Source organism: Monodelphis domestica, chromosome X, assembly GCF_027887165.1.
Source record: "Monodelphis domestica isolate mMonDom1 chromosome X, mMonDom1.pri, whole genome shotgun sequence".
Lineage (NCBI taxonomy): Eukaryota > Metazoa > Chordata > Mammalia > Didelphimorphia > Didelphidae > Monodelphis > Monodelphis domestica.
In genome coordinates, this window is record NC_077235.1 from 74,175,713 (window position 1) to 74,197,403 (window position 21,691).

General features: G+C 45.4%; 2 long non-coding RNA genes across 7 annotated transcripts; one reads left to right on the forward strand and one right to left on the reverse strand.

The window, feature by feature from the left end:
* Positions 1-427: 427 nt before the first annotated feature.
* On the forward strand, positions 428-5,140 carry LOC103099388 (uncharacterized). Its single transcript, XR_474125.3, has 2 exons — positions 428-1,087; positions 4,478-5,140. It is a non-coding gene; the product is annotated as an uncharacterized LOC103099388 (long non-coding RNA).
* A 4,918-nt stretch (positions 5,141-10,058) lies between these two features.
* On the reverse strand, positions 10,059-20,909 carry LOC103098960 (uncharacterized). Of its 6 annotated transcripts, none has more exons than XR_008914700.1 (7): positions 20,872-20,909; positions 20,414-20,486; positions 16,908-17,098; positions 15,278-15,414; positions 13,595-13,772; positions 11,954-12,490; positions 10,059-10,277 (listed from the first exon to the last, which is right to left on the reverse strand). It is a non-coding gene; the product is annotated as an uncharacterized LOC103098960 (long non-coding RNA). The 6 variants fall into 6 exon arrangements; XR_008914699.1 differs by lacking the exon at positions 20,872-20,909 and adding an exon at positions 20,660-20,865; XR_008914701.1 differs by lacking the exon at positions 20,872-20,909 and adding an exon at positions 20,579-20,593.
* Between the last annotated feature and the right edge of the window lie 782 nt (positions 20,910-21,691).

Genomic DNA, 21,691 nt, shown 5'->3' on the forward strand with positions numbered 1-21,691 from the left:
ATGGGAATCCCAGTAAGTTCTCTGACAGAAGTCAGTGCCCCTCTCACTCCAATACTCTCAGGCTCCATTTTCATTCCATCATCCCCCCTTCCTGCCTCCTCCTTTTCCCCTCCCTCACCATCAGTGCCACAAGGGGCCCCAAAGGGACTGGTCTAGTTCAGGTGGGTGAGAGGAGATAGAAATTCCTTACTTCAGTTCTCTCCAGGGAGTCTGTCAAGGAGGGAGATGACTACAGTGACTGTGATGGATGGCCAGAGCCCCAGGGCTGTCTCTATCCCTACACCTCTGCTGCCTCTTATGACCCTGCCCCCTCCAGTCAGCATATTATGATGTAATGGGGTCTTTGTGGCATCAGACTATTCTCATCATGGGGATCTCTGCATCTCCCCCTTCCCTTCCTGCTTGGGAGACCTCAATGTGTGAGTGTATAACCCTATATACAGAAAGACCAGGCCCATTTCATTGATATATCTACTCTCCACATTCCTATGACTCTGGATTCCCTCACATATTGCGTAAAGGATTGTTTTTGTGTATGAAAATACAGATAATCTATGACATCTCTTGTGTTATGAGGAAAGAAATAATATTCATGTTTCTCCGTCCTCATTATTCCTCTCTACAATTACTTATATCCTTATGTGGTAAAAATCAACTAACCCTCACTCTGTAAGGGACAACAGAATATCCCTCAACAGTATGTTCTGGGCTTGGTCCCAGATATTACAAGACCCCTGAAGTATATTAGTAGTCATGTAGTCACTTGCCCTTTATGTCTCTGCCTGTCTGCCTGATATCATTCACCGTTATATTAATTTGATTATCTTTATTAACAGAATGCTCTTTCATGTAACTTAACCATGATCATACCCTATCAGACTCTGCTTCTGGGGGACTCACCTGGCTGAGTTACCCCTAGCTAGCTAGTAATACACTTCCCTTTCCCTGATTTTCATTTTCTTTGGGTGTTCCTTTGGATGATCTATTTTGAGACCCTAACATATAGGGGTTTGTCTGTTGAATGATACCCTGAGGACCTCTGGGACTCGGCAAGTTCTCTCCCAACTTTCGTGGTGACTTTCCTGAGGTGAGCCAAGTGTCTGTGCTGTGAAATTGGTTGTTTGATTGTGATTTATGGGAACAGATCATGGAATTAGAGCATATGGCTAAGTGGTCCAGCTAGCCTCTCCGCCTCGGGGTTTATATGAGGGGACCTAAGCTAAGCTTAATTCCGTTAAGTGGTTTTGTTCCACCTGTCTGTGAATGGGGACGGGAGGCTACTGCAGTTCCTGTTTCTAATGAGGGACCAGGTCGGGAAAACCAGGAAGTGAGTCTATTTAGCTGGGTGGAAAGGAAGTCCTGTGAAGGCTTGGAGACAAAACTGGAACTTCAGGAGGTTAGAGTCCTTCTGACCCCCAAATTATAAGAGGGTGATCAGGGTTAAAGTCCCTGACCTATCAAGGTTAGAGTCCTTGGTAATTGGCCAGTTTAGAAATTCAGGGTCAGAGTCCCTGAAGGAATCACGGGAAGTCCTGTAGTGGATGCACTACAGGCACAAATTAAGTACAAGGGCACTGTGAACTGCAGGCAGAGGACAAGTAAAAGGACACTGGGTCCTTTTAGGAGGACACAAGGGGAGGTGGGCTGGAGCCTTGAGCAAGCTCCAATCCCTGAAAGAGAATTTTTTCTTTGTCTTTTTGTCTGTCTGTCTCTTTGTCTGTCTTGTTCTCTTTGTTATCTGTGTTCCCGATCAAATGCCTTATATCCTGATCAGGCAAGACTTGGTCTTGCATCCTCCTCCCTGGGTCCGTCCCCTGGTGTTGGCCACCAACCCCTCTACCATCCTGGTAGCCAAGGCACCGACCCCAACCCCTCCCGTGTTGCCCCCTTTGGAGTCACCACCCCTGGACCCCCCATTAACCCCATTCATCTCTAGGTTTCCTCTCTTCCCAGTCTCCAGCTACTGGTGTAAAACTCTTGGTTGGCAGAAAAGGAGTTAAGCCAAAAACCCAGTGGAGCAATGAGCTGGCCCCCTGCCATGTCCTTTCTGCTCCACTGGCACTCAGAGGAGCCCTTCCCCAGCCCCAGGTGTAACCCACTCAGAGCCGGATGGGCTAGATTGTGGGAGCTGGTGTTGGGTGGGCTGAAATGGAAGGACAAGTCTGTGGCCTGTGTGGATTTTTAGGACAATCAATGAGGATTTGGGGTTTCTGCCTGGGAAAATCTTCCCTCTCCCTAAGGATTGGTGAGCCGGGAGAAGAAGGGTAACAAGTTTTTGTCCTGTGTGTGGCTGTAGATCCTTGGGTTTCCCCCTCCCCTTCCTCCCAATGTTGCCTCCGCCGCCTACCCCCCAGAACACCCCCCCATCTTCCACAATGGCCCTCCCCATTTCAAAGATTAATTCTAAGGGTTGATACATGCAACTTGGGAGGATTGCTAATGATTTTGATATGGTATAAATGTAATTTTATGTATTACTGTTTGTCAGTTAAATGCAGAAATGTTAGCCAGATTTTTATATGACACACAAAATGTTTTTAAAGTGGGTAATCTATGCATAGGATTTAATAATACCAGTACTGAGCTAAATGGTGTTTTCTTTGACTAAGATTATATGAATTGTTTTTAAAATATGCAAAATGCATAGAAAGGAATTTGTGATCTGGAGATGAACATGTATTCAGATACAAATGATGTGTGCATTTGTACTATATTTGTACCACCTAAAAAGGTTAAGGGCTTATGATATGCAAACTGTATGTCCTTAACAAAACAAATTTGACCAGCCCTGAAATCAAGAAGGGCTTGAATTCTAGTGTGAAATAGATACAACAAATTATAAATTGGAATAATGTTGATGTAATTTAATCAGGTATGTGGTAATGTTTTGAGCCAAAAAGAAGACTAAACTGGAAGTTCTGTTCTACTTTAGACAGAGGTTTGAGAGGAGTGCAGGTAAATACCTTGAACTTCAGTTTGGTTACACACTGAGAGACTACTAAAGGACTTAATCAACATTTTTTGGAAGTTGTGGAGTTCAAACTATAATCCACTGAGATTAAATTATCATGAAGAGGGTTTGATGCATTCAAAATTTTAAGCTAATCCCACTTGTTAAATAAGGATGGGACAAGGTTAAAACCTAAATCGAGCCAAGCAGTCTTAGGACAATTACTCACAAGCTATTAACCCCTTCCTTGCTCACAGGAAGGAGAAGTGCTTATAATTGTTCCATATTGATATTTAAGGATTGAAATAAGGATCTCACAGAGTTGACAACCTCTGTGTGATAGGACTTAAAGATGAGTAGGGAGGTGAAAGAGAACAGATAGATGTTCTACTCTTATAATTGGATCCCTGATCTAGGAATAATTTCTAAAATTAATATATGTGTTCTGGAAAAATCATATATGATTCTATAATTTCTCTAAACATTTACCCTGAAGTAATTCCTGTATGGCCTTGCTTTAGTCTTTCAGATGACCTAGGTCCAAGAGATGATACAGTTCTGATTTATATTACTAGGGAGCTACTCAATTCAGCACTCATGTTCTTTATTTCAGGTTTTGTGACTAAAGTGTGATATGTAAATTATTGCCAGAATATGTAAGGATAATTGCTATAAGGTAGACTCATAGGCTTTAAGGAATCCTTAGAGAGGGTAAATAATCAGAAAAGCTTGCTTGAGGTATATGGAAATTCTTATTGGCTGATAAGCAAAATTTCTCTCAGCTGAAATGAGTGAGACTTGTCTTTTAAGGAAGAAGAAGGCTTCTGGGATCTAATGGTGACAAAGTACACAAGGATAGAGAAAGTCCTGGGATGGTTACAGAGGCATATTCTGGACTCGCCTGGAAATGGACCTTTTCTGACCATCTAGGCTGTTAATCCTTGAGTGACACAATGATGGCATGAGCCAGTGATAGCTTTGGCCTGAACGTGAAGCCGTTACTATGTGTCCCCTGGGACATGAGGACATGTTTTCCCTTCCTTTGTGACATTCCCATAATCAGCACATAATGCAAATTGTAAAATTAAAGTTTCCATTTCCTCAAACAACCTATTAGATTAATAATTAAAGACTCTTAAATTGTTAGGGAACATACTTTGAGAAGTAGGTGAAGTTTATTCATAGATGGCTTGTATTTATAGCCTTAATTTACCCCAGTTGAAGTTTGGATCTTGAGCTTGGAAATACAGCTCAAGGCTTTTTTAAATTCCCCCCAAAATCTGAGGTAAAGAAATTCACCTGTAAAATATTGTTATAGATGTTTATAGTTAATGTGTTTTTTGTAAAAGGACATTCTTTGACAAAAACACCAAATACCAACTCTGCAAACAACTCAGGAATCCGATTTCCTAAAGGGATCTATTCCTGTCAGAAGATTTCTGAAGAAGTCTGTTGGCTAAGATACCCAAATGCAAAAATGTAATGCCAATTGCTATTATTTTTTTCTGTTTCTATCTGGTGTTCTAGTTTTTGCCCCAGTCTTGGCTTCTACACTTCTACCTTAGGGGCTGACTCTTCCCCTTGTGACCTGTCTGCCAATCAGGGGAAGCAGTTGCTGGACATCCTTCAGATCTCCAAGCAAGTCCCCACCTACCTAGGACTCAGGCATTCACTGAGAACACGCCCCTAAAGACCCTGTGTTTGCAGCCTTTCTCTCCCTGTTAACCTTGGTAACTATCCCAGCCTGAAGCCCTGGACATTGCCTATAGTCAATATCTCTCTCTCCTAACAATAGGGACAACTTTATAACCATTCTCAGCTCTGAAGAAGCTATAGAAAATTGAGACCATCGCCCCCTTTCCCCTAGATATTTGGAGAGAGGGGAGATGACATGGGCATTGTATCCCCAGAAACTCGGGCAGACTATTGTCAGGGAAATTCTTTTGCTCCCTTACATCCTCATGACTCCTAGCAACAGTAAATACCTTCTCCCACCTGAAGGCGCCCAATGGTTGTGTGCGTCCTCAGATTTGACCCTCTGTGTAGCTAAAGGCTCCTTAGACTCAAAGGTTCGGTTTGTGAAGGACTGTATCAACACTGTCCAGCTCATGGTACTAAAGCAATAGTACCAACCCCTCTAAGCTATGTAAAAACAATAAAGCCATGAGTATGATTCTTCATTATGAACAACCAGAAGTGAGGGATGTTATGTGGTAAAAATCAACTAACCCTCACTCTATAAGGGACAACAGAATGTCCCTCAACAGAATGTTCTGGGCAAGGTCCCAGACATTACAGGACCCCTGAAGAATACTAGTAGTCATGTAGTCACTTGCCCTTCATGTCTCTGCCTGTCTGCCTGATATCATTCACTGTTATGTTAACTTGATTAACTTTATTAACAGAATGCTTTTTCATGTAACTTAACCATGATCATACCCTATATAAACACTAGTCAGACTCTGCTTCAGGGGAACTCACCTGGCTGAGTTACCCCTAGCGAGCTAGTAATAAACTTCCCTTTGCCTGATTTACATTGTCTTCGCGTGCTCCTTTGGATGATCTATTCTCAGACCCTAACAATACTGGTTCCATCAATTCATTTCCACGACTTACACATCTGTCCTTAAAAAACTCAGGAATCATTCATTTTCCTCCTCCTACATTTCAAGGCAGTCCCAGGCTCTCTTCCTATATATCTACATATATTGTCTGCTGATAGAATGATAGATAGGTAGGTAGATAGACAGATAGATAGATTTGTCTTCCTCTTTCTGATTTATATATGGTTCTCCTCACTCCTCTCTGTATACCTGAAAGAATTCTGCTTCTTCTCTCTCTGGAATGGGCTTTGGAAGGCTCCTATTGGTGTCCATAGACAGTCTCTTATTCCTCATATATGACAGTAAAGAGGGAATGTACAGATCACAGGAAGAGGAATCTAGATGGAATCAGCTCTCACTAGGACAGGACTCATATAGAAAAAGAAATTACCTCGGGACTGATGTATGTGAACAATGAAAAGCACACTCGAATAATCATATGGCCCTTCCCCAGGGAGAATAGAGTGAATCTCTGCACCCCAAATACAAGAGTTTTCATACCAATTGGCTCCATAGATCACGCAGGGAGTCATTAATGCCTAGAATGGACTGGTCAGTGCTGAATTCTGGCCACCAAGGAGGTATAGAGGAGAATTCCTAATATGAATCCATAAAGAGACCTCAGGTATACTGGAATATATGGGGGAAGAGAGAATGGCTGAGTGCTCCTCCATGTCTAAATAACCAGGTAAACAGAGATCCTGCTCAGGGGATGATAGATCTGAGCCTTCCACTGACTTCTTCCATGGTATTTAACATAGGAATCAAAATGCTCAACTCCTTTCCCCCTTGGCTTCCTTAATTCTCCTCTTAACTCAAGCAGATGTTTCTCAAGGCCCCTTTGACACTCCCCTTTTGTCTACATAATTTCTGAAGGACATAAATGAAAATATTTTTGAAAGGATTCCATTTAGGGGTACAGGAGAGTGTGTGAGCATCTGGTGTGATAGTCTGTATCTATCTCTGTGTCAGTGTGAATATTTGTGTGTGTGTCTCCTGCCTTTTATTACATCCCTTGTTGCATGGATCCTTGCTCAAACATTAGTGGGGATTTTTGTAGATGTCTCACTCATTTTTGAGTTGGGTTTTCACTTAAGATTTTTATTTATTACAGTAATGGCTGGAGTCAGTTTTGGGCTTGTTGATGAAATGCTTATAGCCCTCCTTGGTCAGTTGCCCTCATATATTCCTGGTACCATTTGTCCTTAGAAATTGGCCTGGGCTAGTGCTTCTGGCCTCTCCTTTCCCTCTTCAACATTTTTGGAATCAGGGAGACAATGTTAGTGAAAGATGTCCTTGAGCTGATCTCTTCAAGATGGGGCAATTCCCCTCTTGCTGGTTGTGGTAGACCCACATCCCTGCTGAATGAGGCAATGGAAGTGGCACATTTGCCCTAATCTAGGGGCTGTTAATTCAGGGTTATATTCCCACCCTTATTTCCTCCAGCACCCTTCTGTAGCCCAAGAAGGATCATTTGAACAACTCACAATTCCTACCTTTATTCAATTTATTATCTACACATTACATGTGATTATTGAAAGCCCAAATGGCACTCAATGCATCTCTACCAAATCTTTCTTTATGCCTGTCACTCCATGGTACCACCTCTTTGCCCCTTGCTACCCCATTCTTAATGTCCAAGAACTCCATCTTCAGCTGAGAAGGAATTCTTGGAGATCACCAAGATGGATATTGCCTAAGCTTTTACCTACATATAAAAGGAAAATGTTCAAAGAGGGTTCTGAAGGGATGAGGGGGATGGACAATTCCCTACTTTTTTAAATGGAAGAAATTCAGGGAAAGGTACTTCCACTGCTAAGTGTCCACCAAGGCTGATCCAATGTCCTTCAGAGGCTTGGCTGGTCCCTCAATTGATCTCTTCTCCATGCCTGAAGACTCTCAGAAGTCCTGGTTCTATGGAGAATTTCTCCACCTTCTTCTCAGGGAGTATATGCAGGGAACCCGAGTCCATGAAACTTGACTCTCAGAAGAGGTAGCTGCCAAGATGTAATCCAGCTAGCTTGACAGATAAGAGGATCCTGGACTTAGAACCTGCTTTTGCCCTTTCCTGGCTGTAGGGTAACCATGGCCAAAATCCTCCTCTTTTGACTTCACTTAGCCTTTCTATCAAATGAGGTTGGTACAGATGAGCTCTGAGATGTCTTTCAGCCTCCAGGCAACCCATCCTCCAATGCCCTTCATACTCCTGTCCTATATCCTGCAGTCACCCAGTCATACAGCCTCCTGCCTCTATGACAAAAACACTACCAGTCTAAAGCCTTTTGGAGGGCCAGACCACATCCTTCTAATTCAGTCCACGTTCTATACTTTAAGCCTAGAGTATATCCCATGGGTCTCGCTGGGCCTTCCTTTCCTGAGCCACAGGTATCCTCCACGCCACAGGGATTGTCTCAACTCAAATTGGAAAGCCATGGTTCTGGTGGGATCAGCAGGGATCATTTCCCTTCTTTGGTTTCAGCAGTCTTTGGCTTGTGTTTCATGACCACTTTTCTGTTAACTAGTTCTCAGGATGTTCTTAGGCAAGTCCAGGCTACTTTGGCCTCTCAGACAAGCATTCCCTGTTTCTCCCAAGACCTGGTAGGTAGTGATGTCAGTGCCCAACTTGATCAGGAAGTTGTCCTTTACCCAGCCACCCTGCCCCCAGTCAAGTCTCCATTATTTCTCACTGGGCATCTTGCTTACATCTCTGCCAAGAGTTAGTGCTGAGCTTCTCAACCCCATACTTGGCATCCATTTCCCCTCTACCTTTCCCAGTTCCTTTTTTTCTCCCCTCCACAAGAGGCTCCTAGGTGGCTAGGCCTTGGCATGGTTGCAGAGGGAGAGGGAAGGTGGGGAGAATGTCAAAGAGAGATGACCACAGGACCATGATAGATTGCCAGAGCCCTTGGGCTGTCTGACTCAATATCTTTTTGCCCCATTCGCCCTTTATAACCCCTCCTAGTCAGTATATTAGGATGTAATGGGGTCTTTGTGTCTTCCCACTATTCCTGGCAAGGCCATCTCTGCACTTTCCCCTTCCCTTTGTGCTCAAGAGACCTCAGTGATTGGCTGTATAAGCCTATGTACCCAAAGAGCAGGCCCATTTCATTTATATAGCAACATATTCTCTTCATTACCATGTCTCTAGATTCTGATCCAGAGGGTACATATGTCAAAAGAAATTATTTCAAAGCGCCCATTGATGAGAACCTATAATAAATACCCCCCAAGTGAATTCCTGCCTTCCATTTCCTTCATTCCAATGCAGGAGTTCTCCGATATATTTTCTATCCCCTCCTTTATTGTCTTTACTCTTTCTATTGCCCCATCCACCTCATCCATCATTTTCTCTGTTGCTAATGATATGAATATTCCCACGTTCCCTCTCTAGTCTTACATATGTGTATGTGTGTGCATACATCCTTATTCCCTCTTCCTGAACATATGAGTAGGATTTCCTTTCCTCTCTGTCTGGCTGTCTCTGCCTCTCCCTCTCCCTCTCTCTCTCTCTCTCTCTCTCTCTCTCTCTCTCTCTCTCTCTCTCTCTCTCTCTCTCTCTCTCTCTCTCTCTCTCTCTCTCTCTCTCTCTCTCTCTCTCTCTCTCTCTCTCCTCTCCATACAAGAATTCTCTCAGTTCCCTAAATGCTTAAAACAATCTTCCTTTTACTCTGCCTCAGGTAGGACGTATGAAGGTATGAAGTTTCCCATAGCTGTGTGGGGAGTGTGTGTCATTCCAAGAGAGTGTGAATATACTCAAAGAGGAAACTAAATTGAATGAGCCCCCATTCATCCAGTTCTTATACAGGAGTCCATGTGTCCTCATGTATCATACACATGACTCACAAGGGAGAATAGCATATGTCGAGACACTGAACATGCCAATGCTCATGGTATATGGGTATATTGAAGGAGTATCTGTCAAGCCAGATACATTCATGCATGCGTAGACAGGAAATCTGCATTCTCACATAATACTAGCAAAGGAGTGGAGAGGAGAATTCATAATAGGAATATATAAGAGGAACATATCAATATCTGAATATATAGACTGACAGAAAATGGTAGCCTGCTTCCAGTTTAAGTAACCATGGAAGGCAGGGTTCCTCAAGTGGGAGATATGTTTGAATCTTCCACCATCTTTTTTTCCATGCGTTTTTCCATAAGAATAAATATATACACAACCTGTTTTTCCTTTGGCTACCCTAAAAATCTTCCCTTCCTAATAGTAATAGGAACCCATACTATTGCTTCCTCGACATTATTGTGTATGAATATGGATGTAAAATTCTTTAGGAAACGATTGTATTTATGGGTACAGGAGTGTGTGCAGGAGTGTCTTCTTCCTAGTCTCTGAGTCTCTGGCCCACTTCCATCCCATCCCTTGGGCATCACTGGTTATCAATGAGAAGAGATCAGACCAGGTTGAGGGGGGTACACTGTGCCCACTCTTTTTTGTGTGTGCATTGCCTTAGATATCTATGAACATAATTGCTTGCTGGAATCAATTTCGGTGGTGATGAAGTGTTTATTGCCCTCCAGGGAAAGCTGTTCCCTATACTCGGAGCCCCAATGCTACATTGAATTGGGCTCCTGCTTCTTAATTCTTGCTCTTCTTCAGTCTTTGTGGAAGCAGAGAGAGACAAGTTGAGTGAGAGATATCCATGATCTTTGCATGTTGGGGGAGAAGCACTCTCCCTCTGGTTCGTAGAACATCACAGACTGGTCTAAGGTGGGACAGAAAAGGGCACAATGAGCTGTGGTCAAGAGCTTGTTATTGGGAAGGATTCCTCCTATCCCACCCTGCATCCCCCACCATTCTGCCACCCAAGCAGGACCTTTTGTACAGCTGACAATCTCCCACCTCTATTCTCTGTCCATCATCTCCAGCTTGCTTCCCACCAATGAAGTCCTGTCAATCTGCCCCCACCCTCCTCCCACTCCAAGGCTCTCTGATCCTTTGGCCAACTCTTGACCACCTCTGCCCCATTTGGACTGTCAAAGGCCCTCCTTCACACACATAGCAGTCCCCCTCCCAGAGAGAGAATTGTCTGAGGGCAGGAGAAAAGGACTTTGCCCAGCCTGCCACCTACAAGGGTCAGGAAACGTTGAAGGAGAGCCCAAATGGAGTCAGTTCTGAGTCATCCCAATTTCACAAGTGGAGAAGCCAAGGGATTGTGCTCAGGCTCATCTTGGGGGCTGTCCATCCCCTTTTGACCCAAAGGCCAGGGGAGTGATTGGTCCCTCTCTTAGGCCAGGTTGAAGTCTGAAGCCTGCCAGCATCCCTAGCTCTGAGGGAAATTTCTTCAGCAGCTGTGCTGGAGTAGCTTGCAGGGAATTTGGGCCACTTTAGCTTGGCTCCCAGTGGAAGCAGAGCCCAGGAGATGAAAGGAAGCTACCCTGGCAGGCTCCCAGGCCGTCTTTGGCCCTTTGCTGTCTGTGTGAGCCTTGGCCAAGCCCCTGCCTTACTTCTTGACTTCACAGTGTCCCTGAGGCCCCCCCTCAGCCACACGTGCCCCCCTCCCGCGGGGCTGTGACAGGTCTGGAGGAACCAGTCCTGGACCTTTTCCCTGCCCTGGGAGCTGTCCCAGGTCCTCAGCTTGTGCTCCCTGCCCACAGGTCTCCCAGCTCAGGCAGCTGAGGCTGGGCTAGGCTTTGGGCGGGTCCCCGCATCTGTCTCCTGTGCAGTAGCCATTCTCAGCCAGAGGGGGAGCCGTAGCCTAGCGGAGCTGAGCCCTGGCTAGGCGCCCCTCCCCCGCTCAGAGCTGATGGCCGGTGACGTCAGCGCTTGGACATTCTGCAGGGCTCCTGCGTCAACTCCCTCCCCCCTCCATCGGCCCCCAACGGGCATCACACCACCCGCCCGCGTGGCCTCAGCTCCTCTCGCGCCACCCCCACCCCCGTCCGGCTCCGCCGCGTGGGCTTCCAGGCGGCTCCCCACGCACCCACTGCGGCTCATCTCCTCGCTCCCACCTTTGCTGCTGCAAGTGGCCTGGTGCGGGGCTGTTACACACTGTGGCCATCCCGGGAGCCCGGCATGGACGGAGGGAGGCACAGGCACCGTTATTGCTGCCCGGGCCCCTCTGCTGTGTGTCCACACGTCCCTGCGTCAGCCCTTCAAAAGCCCACCCCATTGGGCCCGCTGGGTTCTGGTGCACGAGGCCTCCAACATGGCCGCTGCCCAATCTAGGGGCTGCTGGGGGGCTGTAAAGGGACCCGATAAGGAATCAGCAATCCCTAGAGAGCACGCGGGAGTGCTCAGATCTCAATAGCATGGGAATGCCGCAGAGAATTCAGAATACCATTCTTCAGGAGACCCTCCTCTCATATTCCAGTCTAGGGCTGGGCAGGGCCAATGGGGGAGCACTCATTCAGGCTCAATAAGCAAAGAAGGGAAGCTCACCGAGGAGGAGAGATGTCTGACTCCTCCACCATCGCATTCCATAGGAATGAATATTGCCAGCCTGTGTTGCCTTGGGTTGCCATGACTCTTCTGCCTCAGTCAGGCATGTGTATCTGAAAGTGCCTCTGTGGGCCGCCTTTGGGCTTCTGCCACCGTAACTGCCAATGGATGGGGATGACAACATTTTATGAAGTGATTTGGGGGAACAAGAATTTGCATGTGAGCATGGCAGTGTCTTCTCTGGGTGTGTGGCTGGGTGGGGGCTGGGTGGGGTTCATGTGGGAGTATCCCATGCTGCACTGCAACATTTGTTGGATCCATGGTAGCAGGTTGGAAGATGTCAGGTTGGAGTGGAGACACCTTCTGCTTTGTGCTTTCTTTTAGATTCCTGTTAACTAGAGTATTTGTAGGAATAAGGGTGGGCCTATTAAGAAGGGCCTTTAGCCTTCCTGGGAGGATGCTCTCTCATATCCCTGGCCCCACGTTTACAAATAACTGCACTGGACTCCTGCTTCAGGCCTCATCTTTGTCTTCAGGCTGTTGGCAACAGAGAGACAATGTTAAAGAGAGACTGTCCATAACGTTGACCTCTGCAGGTTGTAGTAGAAGCCTTCTGCCCTGTTTGGAAGAACTTCCCAGATTAGCCTGGGTGGGAAATGCAGGGGCTGATGAGGTCTAGAGCAGGGATTGTGATTCAGCAGGCTTCCATCCCTACCCCGATTTCCCCTAGAACCCTTCTGCAGCCCAAGCAGGTTCCTTTAAACAGCTTGCAATTCCCACCTTTGTTCAGTCTGTGATCTCCACTTTCCCTGTGATTATTGAAAGCCCAGAAGCCACTCAGTCCACGTCTACCAAGTCTTTGTACGTCCCTGTCACTCCATGGTACCCCTCCTTGCCCATCTACTCCATTTTCTTAATGCACAAGAACTCCTTCAGCAGCTCATAATCTAGAAGAGGAATTCTCTGAGACCAGAAACATGGACCTTGCCTAGGCTTCTACCTCTACATCCAAGGATCTTGTTCATGGAGGGTCCAGAAATCACGAGGGGGTGAGAAAATCCCTGATTTCCTAAATGAAAGAAATTCTGGCAAGGTCTCACCTACACCAGCCTTTTCCAAAGCCCCTTATCACTTGATCTCTTCTCCATGACTGAAGACTCCCAGAAGTCCTGGCTCTATGGGGAATGTCTCCACCTGATTCTGAGGGAACCTGAGTCCATGAAGCTTGGATCTCAGAAGAGTTAGCTGCCAAGATGTAATCCATCTAGCTTGGCAGACAAGAGTTCGGCACTCTGAACCTGCATTTCCCCTCCTGGCTATACTGTAACCCTCATACAAACCCCTTCCCTTTTGACTTCACTTAGCCTTTTTAATTAAAGGAGAAGGTTGAACCAGATGACCTCTCAGGTCTCTCCCAGCCTCCAGGCCACCCAAATCTCCAACCCCTTCAGAGTCCTTTCCTACATCCTTCCCCAGCTCCAGTCACCCATTCAAAGCCTCCTTGCTCTATGACAACAACACTACCAGTCTAAAGTTATTCAACACAAGATCTATGATTTCAGCCTAGAATATTGCCCATGGGTTTCCTGGGCCTTCCTGTTCTGAGCCACAGGTGCCCCCAGGCTACAGGAACTGTCTCACCTCAGAATGGAAAGCCACAGTCCTGGGGTGACCAGTAGGAATAATTTCTTTCCCTTGGGACTGGATTCAGCAGTCTGTTGATTGTGTTTCCTGATAACTTTTCTGACAAGTGAATTTCAGGGTGAACTTTGGGTAAATTCCCAGAATTCTCTCCCCTCTTAGACATCCATTAGCAGCCCTAGGAGGACAAGCAGACAAGAAAAGGTGAGTCCAGTCCAGCCAGAGCCTTGTCTTTTTAACCACTCCTAGCTGATACCTGGTTAGCAGTGAAGTCAGTGCCCACCTTGATCAGGCAGTGGTACTTCTTCCAACAACCCTACCCCACTTTGAATGGTCTCCCACTGAGTTTCTTTCTAATCTCTCTGCCAGCAGTCATTGCTCCTCTAACTCCAATATTCTCAGGCTTCATTTTTCGGTCCCCGCCTCCTTTTCCCCTCCCTTATCAACAATGCTAGAAAGCAGCACTTAGGGTTTGGGATTTTCCAGGTGGGTGGGGGGAGATGGAGATTCCTTACTTCTGCTGCTTCCAGGGAGTCTGGCAGAGAGGGAGACTGTGATGTATGGACAGATCCCCTGGGCTGTCTCTATCCCTACACCTCTCCTGCCTCGTATAAGCCCACCCCTTCCAGAAATCATACTATGATATAATGGGGGTCTTTGTTTCATCAGACTTTTCTCATCAGGGGAATCTCTTCATCTCCACCTTCTCATTCCTGCTCTGGATGTCTCGTTGTTTGGTTCTCTCATTCCCATATACAGGAAGTTCAGGCCCATTTCATTGATGTATTTGTTCTCTACATTCCTATGGCTCTGGAGTCTCTAATTTATTTTATAACAGAACATTTGTGTGTATAAAAATGTAGAGAATGTATGACATCTCCTGTGTAATGAGGACAGAGAACATATTCAGGGTTCCAAGACCTGCGGCTACCCTGTCCTTATTCCTCTCTAGCATTAGTTATACTGGTTCTATTATTTCATGTGCATGACTGATATACCCTGGGTCCTCAAAAATATAAGCAAACATCTTTATTATCCTAAACCTCAATGTCTAGGTGAACTGAGATTCTCTCTGTATTTCTATATATCTACATATATTCTCTGTTATAGATAGATAGAAAGAGTTTTTGTCTTCCTCTGAATCATATATGGGCTCTTCTCCCTCTCTGTATACCTGAAAGGCTTCTCCCCCTGGGCTGGGCTCCTATTGGTGTCCACAGACAGTGTCTTATTGCTCACATATGGGAGTAAAGAGGGAATATGTGGACCACAGGAAGAGCAATCTAGGTGGAATCAGCTGTCACCAGTGCAGGACTCATATATGATATAAGCTACCCGAGAGCACATGTATGTGAACAAGGAGAAGCACACTTGAATAATCAAATGGCACTTCCCAAGGGAGAATACAGTGAATCTCTGCACCCCAAATACAAGAGTTTTCATACTAATTGGCTCTACATATCACACAGGGAGCCATTAATGCCTAGAAAGGACAGGTCAGTGCTGAGTTCTGCACACCAAGATGGTATAGAGGAGAATATCTAATATGAATCTATAAAGAGAATACAGCTATGCAGGAATATATGGGGGAAGAGGGAAAGGCTGAGTGCTGCTCCATGTTTAAATAACCAGATAAAAAGGGATCCTGATCAGGGGATGATATATCTAAGCCGTACTACTGACCTCTTCTTTGGGATTTTCCAAAGGAATCAACGTGCTCAACTGCTTTCTCCTTTGGCTTTCTCATCTCTTCTTGTATTTCAGGCAGCTGTTTCTGAAACCCCTTTTATTACTCCTGTTTAGTCTTCTCTCCAAGATTCCTGAAGGATATCAATGAATTTTTTGAAATGATTTAATTGACGGGTACAGGGGAGTGTGGATGTCTGGTGTGAAAATCTGTATCTATGTTTGTGTCAGTGTGAATATTTGTGTTTGTGTCTCCTGCCTTCTCTCCCATCCCTTGTGGATGGATCCTTGGTTAGACAGTAATGAGGATTTATGCAGATCCCAAGCCCATTCCGTGGGTTGGGTTTTCCCTTATGAATTTCATTTACTACACAATAATTGCTGGAGTGAGTTTTGGGTTTGTTGATATTATTCTTAAAATTAAAACCATCCTGGAGAAAAGTTGCCCACATATATATCTGGTACCATTTGTCCTTTCAACCTGGGACTGGGTTATTTGCTTCTGGCCTCATCTTTCCCTCTTCAAACTTTTTTGGAATCAAGGAGACAATATTATTGAGAGATGTCCTTGAGCTCATCACTTAAAGAGGGGGCTAATGTCCTGTTCCTGTTTGCAATAGCGCCACAGACTGGTGAGGCCATGGAAATGTCACATGTGCACTGATTTAGGGGCTGTTCATTAAGGCTTCCTGTCCTACCATGCTTTCCCCTAGGATCCTTCTGCAGCCTGAGAAGAACCCTTTAAACAACTCAACAGTTCCCAACTTTATTCAGTTAATGATCTTCACGTTCCATGTAATTATTGAAAGCCCAAATGGCACTGAAATGATGAGTACCACCAAGCCTTTATTGATCCCTGTTACCTTCATAATACCCATCTTTGCCCTCTCTCTACCCCATTCCTTCTGTCAAAGAACTCCTTCAACATGCTGAGACCCCAGAGGAGGAATTCTCTGAGATCAGCAAGATGGACCTTCACTGAACTTTTACCTCTAAATCCAAGGAATATGTTCAAAGAGGTTCCAGAAATGTATGAGTGGGATGGGCAAATCCCTGTATTCTTAAATGAAAGATATTCAGGGAAGGTCACTTCTCCACTAGGCTGATCCAAACCCCTTACTCTTCTTTTCTATGGTTGAAGACTTCCAAAAGACCTGGCTCTATGGGGAATTTATCTGATTCTGAGGCAATCTGAGTCCATAAAGCTTGGCTCTCAGAAGAGGTAGCTGCCAAGATGTAAGCCAGCTTGCTTGGCAGTCAAGAGGAACCTGGACTCAGGACCTGCCTTTGCCCGTTCCCTTCCTGGCTGTTTAACATAGATCAAACTCCTCCCCTATTCTTCACTTCATGTAACCCTTTCTGTCAAAAGATTAGGTTGGACAACATGACCTCTGAGATCCCCTCCAGCTTCCATCCTACTCAAATCTACAAGCCCCTTCAGACTCCTCTCCATGATTGCCACTCCATATGACAAAAATGCTGCCAGTCTAATGGTTTTTGGTGAGCCAGGCCTCATCCAACTAGTTCAGGCAATATTCTATGCCTAAAGTCTACCATAGCCCATGGTTCTCTATCGGCCTTCCTCATGAGCCACAGGTGTCACCCCTTCCTACTGGGACTGTCTCACCTCCGAATGGAAAGCTGTTGTTCTGGAGGGACTAGCAGGGATCTTATCTTTCTTTTGAGTCAGGATTCAGCAGTCTGTGGCTTCTATTTCCTCACCACTTCTCTGCCAATTGATCCTCAGAGTTGCCTTTGGGTAGATTTCTGGACCTCTCTCCCCTCTCAGACATCCATTAGCAGCCCTAGGGGGACAAGCTGACAAGAGAAGATGAGTTCTGGCTTGCCCGACCCTCCGCTTGTGAATCTCTCCAATCAGAGATGTGGTGAGCAGTGAAGTCAGTGTCCACCTTGGTGAGGCAGAGGTCCTTCTCCAAAAAACCCTATCCCAAACTCCATGGTCTAGCAATGGGAATCCCAGTAAGTTCTCTGCCCGAAATCAGTGCCCCTCTCACTCCAACCCTCTCAGGCTCCATTTCCATTCCATCATCCCCCCTTCCTGCCTCCTTGTCCCTTTCCTCACCACCAATGCCACAAGAGGCCCCAAGGGATTGGGCTTATTCAGGAGGGTGAGGGGAGATTGACACTCCTTACTTCTGATCTCTCCAGGGAGTCTGTCAAGGAGAGAGATGACTACAGTGACTGTGAAGGATGAGCAGAGCGCCAGGGCTATCTCTATCCCTACACCTCTGCTGCCTCTTATGACCCTGCCCCCTCCAGTCAGCATATTATGATGTAATGGGGTCTTTGTGTCATCAGACTATTCTCATCAGGGGGATCTCTGCATCTCCCTCTTCCCTTCCTACTTGGGAGATATCTCAGTATTTGGCTCTGTATCCCTATATACAGAGAGATCCAGCCCATTTCATTGATATATCTATTCTCTACATTCCTATGACTCTGGAGTCTCTCACATAATATGTAAAGGAACATTTGTTTACATGAGAATTCAGAGAATATATGACATCTCTTGTATATGAGGAAAGAGCATATATTCACATATGTAAGACCTCAGGCTTCCCCCTCCTTATTCCTCTCCAGATTTACTTATAAGGGTTTTAGCGATTCATCTCCAGGTCTTACACACCCTGGGTCATCAGAAACCTCAGCAGTCATCCCTTCTACTCTTCCTCCCTGTCTAATCACTCAGAGATTCTCTCTCTCTTCCTATATATTGACATATATTCTCTCCAGCTAGATAGACAGACAGACAGATAGATAGCCAGACAGATAGATAGCCAGACAGATAGATAGAGCTTTATCTTCCTTTCTCTGATTTATATGTAATTTCTTCTCTCTGTATACCTGTAAGGATTCAGCTTCCCCTCCCCTTGGGATAGACGTTGGGTGATGTCCATTGATGCCCACAGACTGTCTCATTCCTCACATATGAGGAATCTAGATAGAAACAGTTCTCACCAGTACAGGACTCATTATAGATAAATGCTACCTGGGAACTCACATATGTGAACAAGAACTACAATTGCATAATCATATGGCACTTCCCAAGGGAGAATACAGTGAATTTCTATTCCCCAAATATAGGTGTTTTCATACTTTTTGGCTCCATAGATCACAAAGGGAGTCATTAATGCCTAGAAAGGACTCGTCAGGCTGTATTCTGGACACGAAGGGAATGTAGAGGAGAATTCCTAATATGAATCTATAAAGAGAACAAAGCAATACCGGAATATATGGGGGAAAGGAGAATGCCTGAAGGAGAATGCCTGAGTGCTCCTCTATGACTAAATAACCCAAAAAGACAGGGATCCTGCCCAGGGCATGATAGTTCTGAGCCTTCCACTGACCTCTTCCATGGGATTTAACATAGGAATCAAAGTGCTCAACTCCTTTCCCCTTTCGCTTCCTCAATTTTCCTCCTAACTCAGGTAGGCCCTTTTGACACCCCCTTTTGTCTTCTCGTCATGATTTCTGAAGGATATCAATGAATATATTTTTGAGACAATTGCATTTAGGGGTAGAGCAATTCATGTGAATCTGGTATGAAAGTCTTTATTCATCTCTATGTCAGTGTGAATATTTGTGCCTGTGTTTCCAGCCTTCTCTCCCATCCCTTGTTGGATGGAGACAGTAGTGGGGCTTTATGTAGACTCCACACCCATTTTTTGTGTTGGGTTTTCCCTTAAGAATTTTATTTACTACAGTAATTTCTGGAGTGAGTTTGGGGTTGTTGATAACATGCTTGTAACCCTCCTCGGGAAATTGTCCTCATATATTCCTGGTCCTATTCTGGGCTGGTGCTTCTGGTCTCATCTTTCCCTCTTCAGCCTCTTTAGAATCATGGTTACAATGTTAGTGAGAGATATCTTTGAGCTGTTCTCTTCAAGATGGGGCAAATCCACTCTTCCTCTTTGGGATAGCCACACAGACTGGTTCAATGAGCCAATGGAAGTGTCACATTTGCCCTGATTGATGGGCTGTTAATTTAGGCTTCCATCCTGACCCTTCTTTCCCCAAGGACCCATCTCCTGCCCAAGCAAGTTCCTTTAAACAACTCAGAATTCCTACCTTTATACTGTTTGTAATCTCCATATTGCATTTGATTATTGATAGCCCAAATTCACTCAATTCATATCTACCAAATATTTCTTTATCCCTTTCAAGCCATGTTACCCCCTATTTCCCCATCTCTACCGCATTCTTAATGTCCAAGAACTCCTTCAGTAGCTTAGACTCCAGAGGAAGAATTCTTAGAGATCACCAAGGAGGACCTTTCCTAAGCTTTTACCTACATATCCCAGGAAAATGTTCAAAGAGGGTTCAGAAGGAATTAGGGGCATGGGCAATTCCCTACATTTCTAAATGGTAGAAATTCAGGGAAAGGCACTTCCACTACTAAGTGTCTACCGAAGGCTGATCCAATGCCCCTCAGGGGCTTGGATGGCCCCTCAATTTATCTCTTCTCCATGACTGAAGACTCTCAGAACTCCTGGTTCTATGGGGTATTTATCCATCTACTTCTCAGGGAGCCCATCCAGGGAACCTGAGTCTATGAGTCTTGGCTCTCAGAAGTGGTAGCTGCCAAGATATAAGCCAGCTAAGCTTGGCAGAAAAGAGAGTTCAATACTCTGAACCTGGATTTGCCCCTCCTGGCTGTACTGTAACCCTGATCCAAACCCCTCCCCTATTGACTTCACTTAGCCTTTCTATCAAATGAGGTCCGTACAGATGAGCTCTGAGATCTCTTGTACCCACCAGGCAAACCAAACTTACAATGCCCTTCATACTGCTGTCCTACATCCTTCCCCAGCTCCAGTCATTGAGTCATACAGCCTCCTCCCTCTATGACAAAACAGTACCAGTCTAAAGCCTTTTGGTGGGCCAGCCTCCATCCAGCTAGTTCAACACACATTCTATGCTTTAAGCCTAGAATATACCCCATGGGTTTCCCTGGGCCTTCCTGTCCTGAGCCACAGGTGCCCCCCTCAAAAGTCCTGTGGGACTGTCTCACCTCAGAATGGAAAGTTATGGTTCTGGTGGGAGCAGCAGGGATCTTTTCCCTTCTTTGCACTGGATTCAGCAGTCTGTGGCTTATGTTTTGTGACCACTTACCTGATAACTGCTTCTCAGGATGTTCTTAGGCAAGCCCTGGTTTCTCTGGCTTCTCAGACAAGCATTCCCAGCTCTGAGAGGAAAAGCAGACAAGTGGACATGAGCCCAGGCTAGACAGACCCTGTTTCCTGCTGACACCTGATTGGAAGTGATGTCAGAGCCCACCTTGATCAGGAAATGGTCATTCTCCCAACCACCCTGCTCCAAATCCAGTCTCTATTATTTCTCACTGGGCATCCCACTCACATCTCTGCCAGGAGTTAGTGCCCCTCTAAACCCCACACTCGAGGTCCATTTGCCCTCTAGCTTTTCCTCTCCCCAGTTCCTTTTTTTCTCCCCTCCACAAGAGGCTCCTAGGTGCCTAGACCAAGGTGTGGTTTGCAGAGGGAGAGGGAATGTGGGGTTCTCTTTCTTCTGCTGTCTAGTGAGACTATCAAGGAGAGAGATGACCACAGGACCTTGACAGATTACCAGAGACCCTGGACTGACTGTTTCAATATGTTTGCCCCACTCTCCCTTTATTACCCCTCCTAGTCAGCATACTATGATGTAATGGAGTCTATGTGTCCTCACACTATTCCTGGCAAGGCTTTCTCTGCATTTTCCCTTCACTTTGTGCTCAAGAGCCCTCAGTGATTGGCTGTATAAGCCTATATACACAAAGAGCAGGCCCATTTCATTTATATAGCAACATAATCTCTTCATTCCTGTCTCTAGATTCTGATCCAGAGGATACTTATGTTGAAATGAAATATTTCATATCTCCCATTGATGAGAACCGTTAATAAAGAAACCACAAGATACGTTCTGTCTTCCTTTCACTTCATTTCAGGCCAGGAATTTTCAGATATTCATTCTATCCCCTCCTTTATTATCTTTAGTTTTTGTATTGCCCCATCCACCTCATCCATCATTCTCTCTGTTGCTATGGATATGAATATTCCCACTTTACCCCTCTAGTCTTATGTATGTGTATGTGTGCCTACATCCTTATTCCCTCTCCCTGAACATATATGTAGGATTACCTTCTCTCCTCTCTCTCTCTCTCTCTCTCTCTCTCTCTCTCTCTCTCTCTCTCTCTCTCTCTCTCTGTCTGTCTCTCTGTCTATCCCTCTCTCTCTCTCTCACACACACACACACACTCACACACACACACATTGCTCTCCTCAATCTCTTCCTCTCTCTCTCTCTCTCTCTCTCTCTCTCTCTCTCTCTCTCTCTCTCTCTCTCTCTCTCTCTCCTCTCCATATAAGGTTTCTACTCTCAGCTCCCTAACTG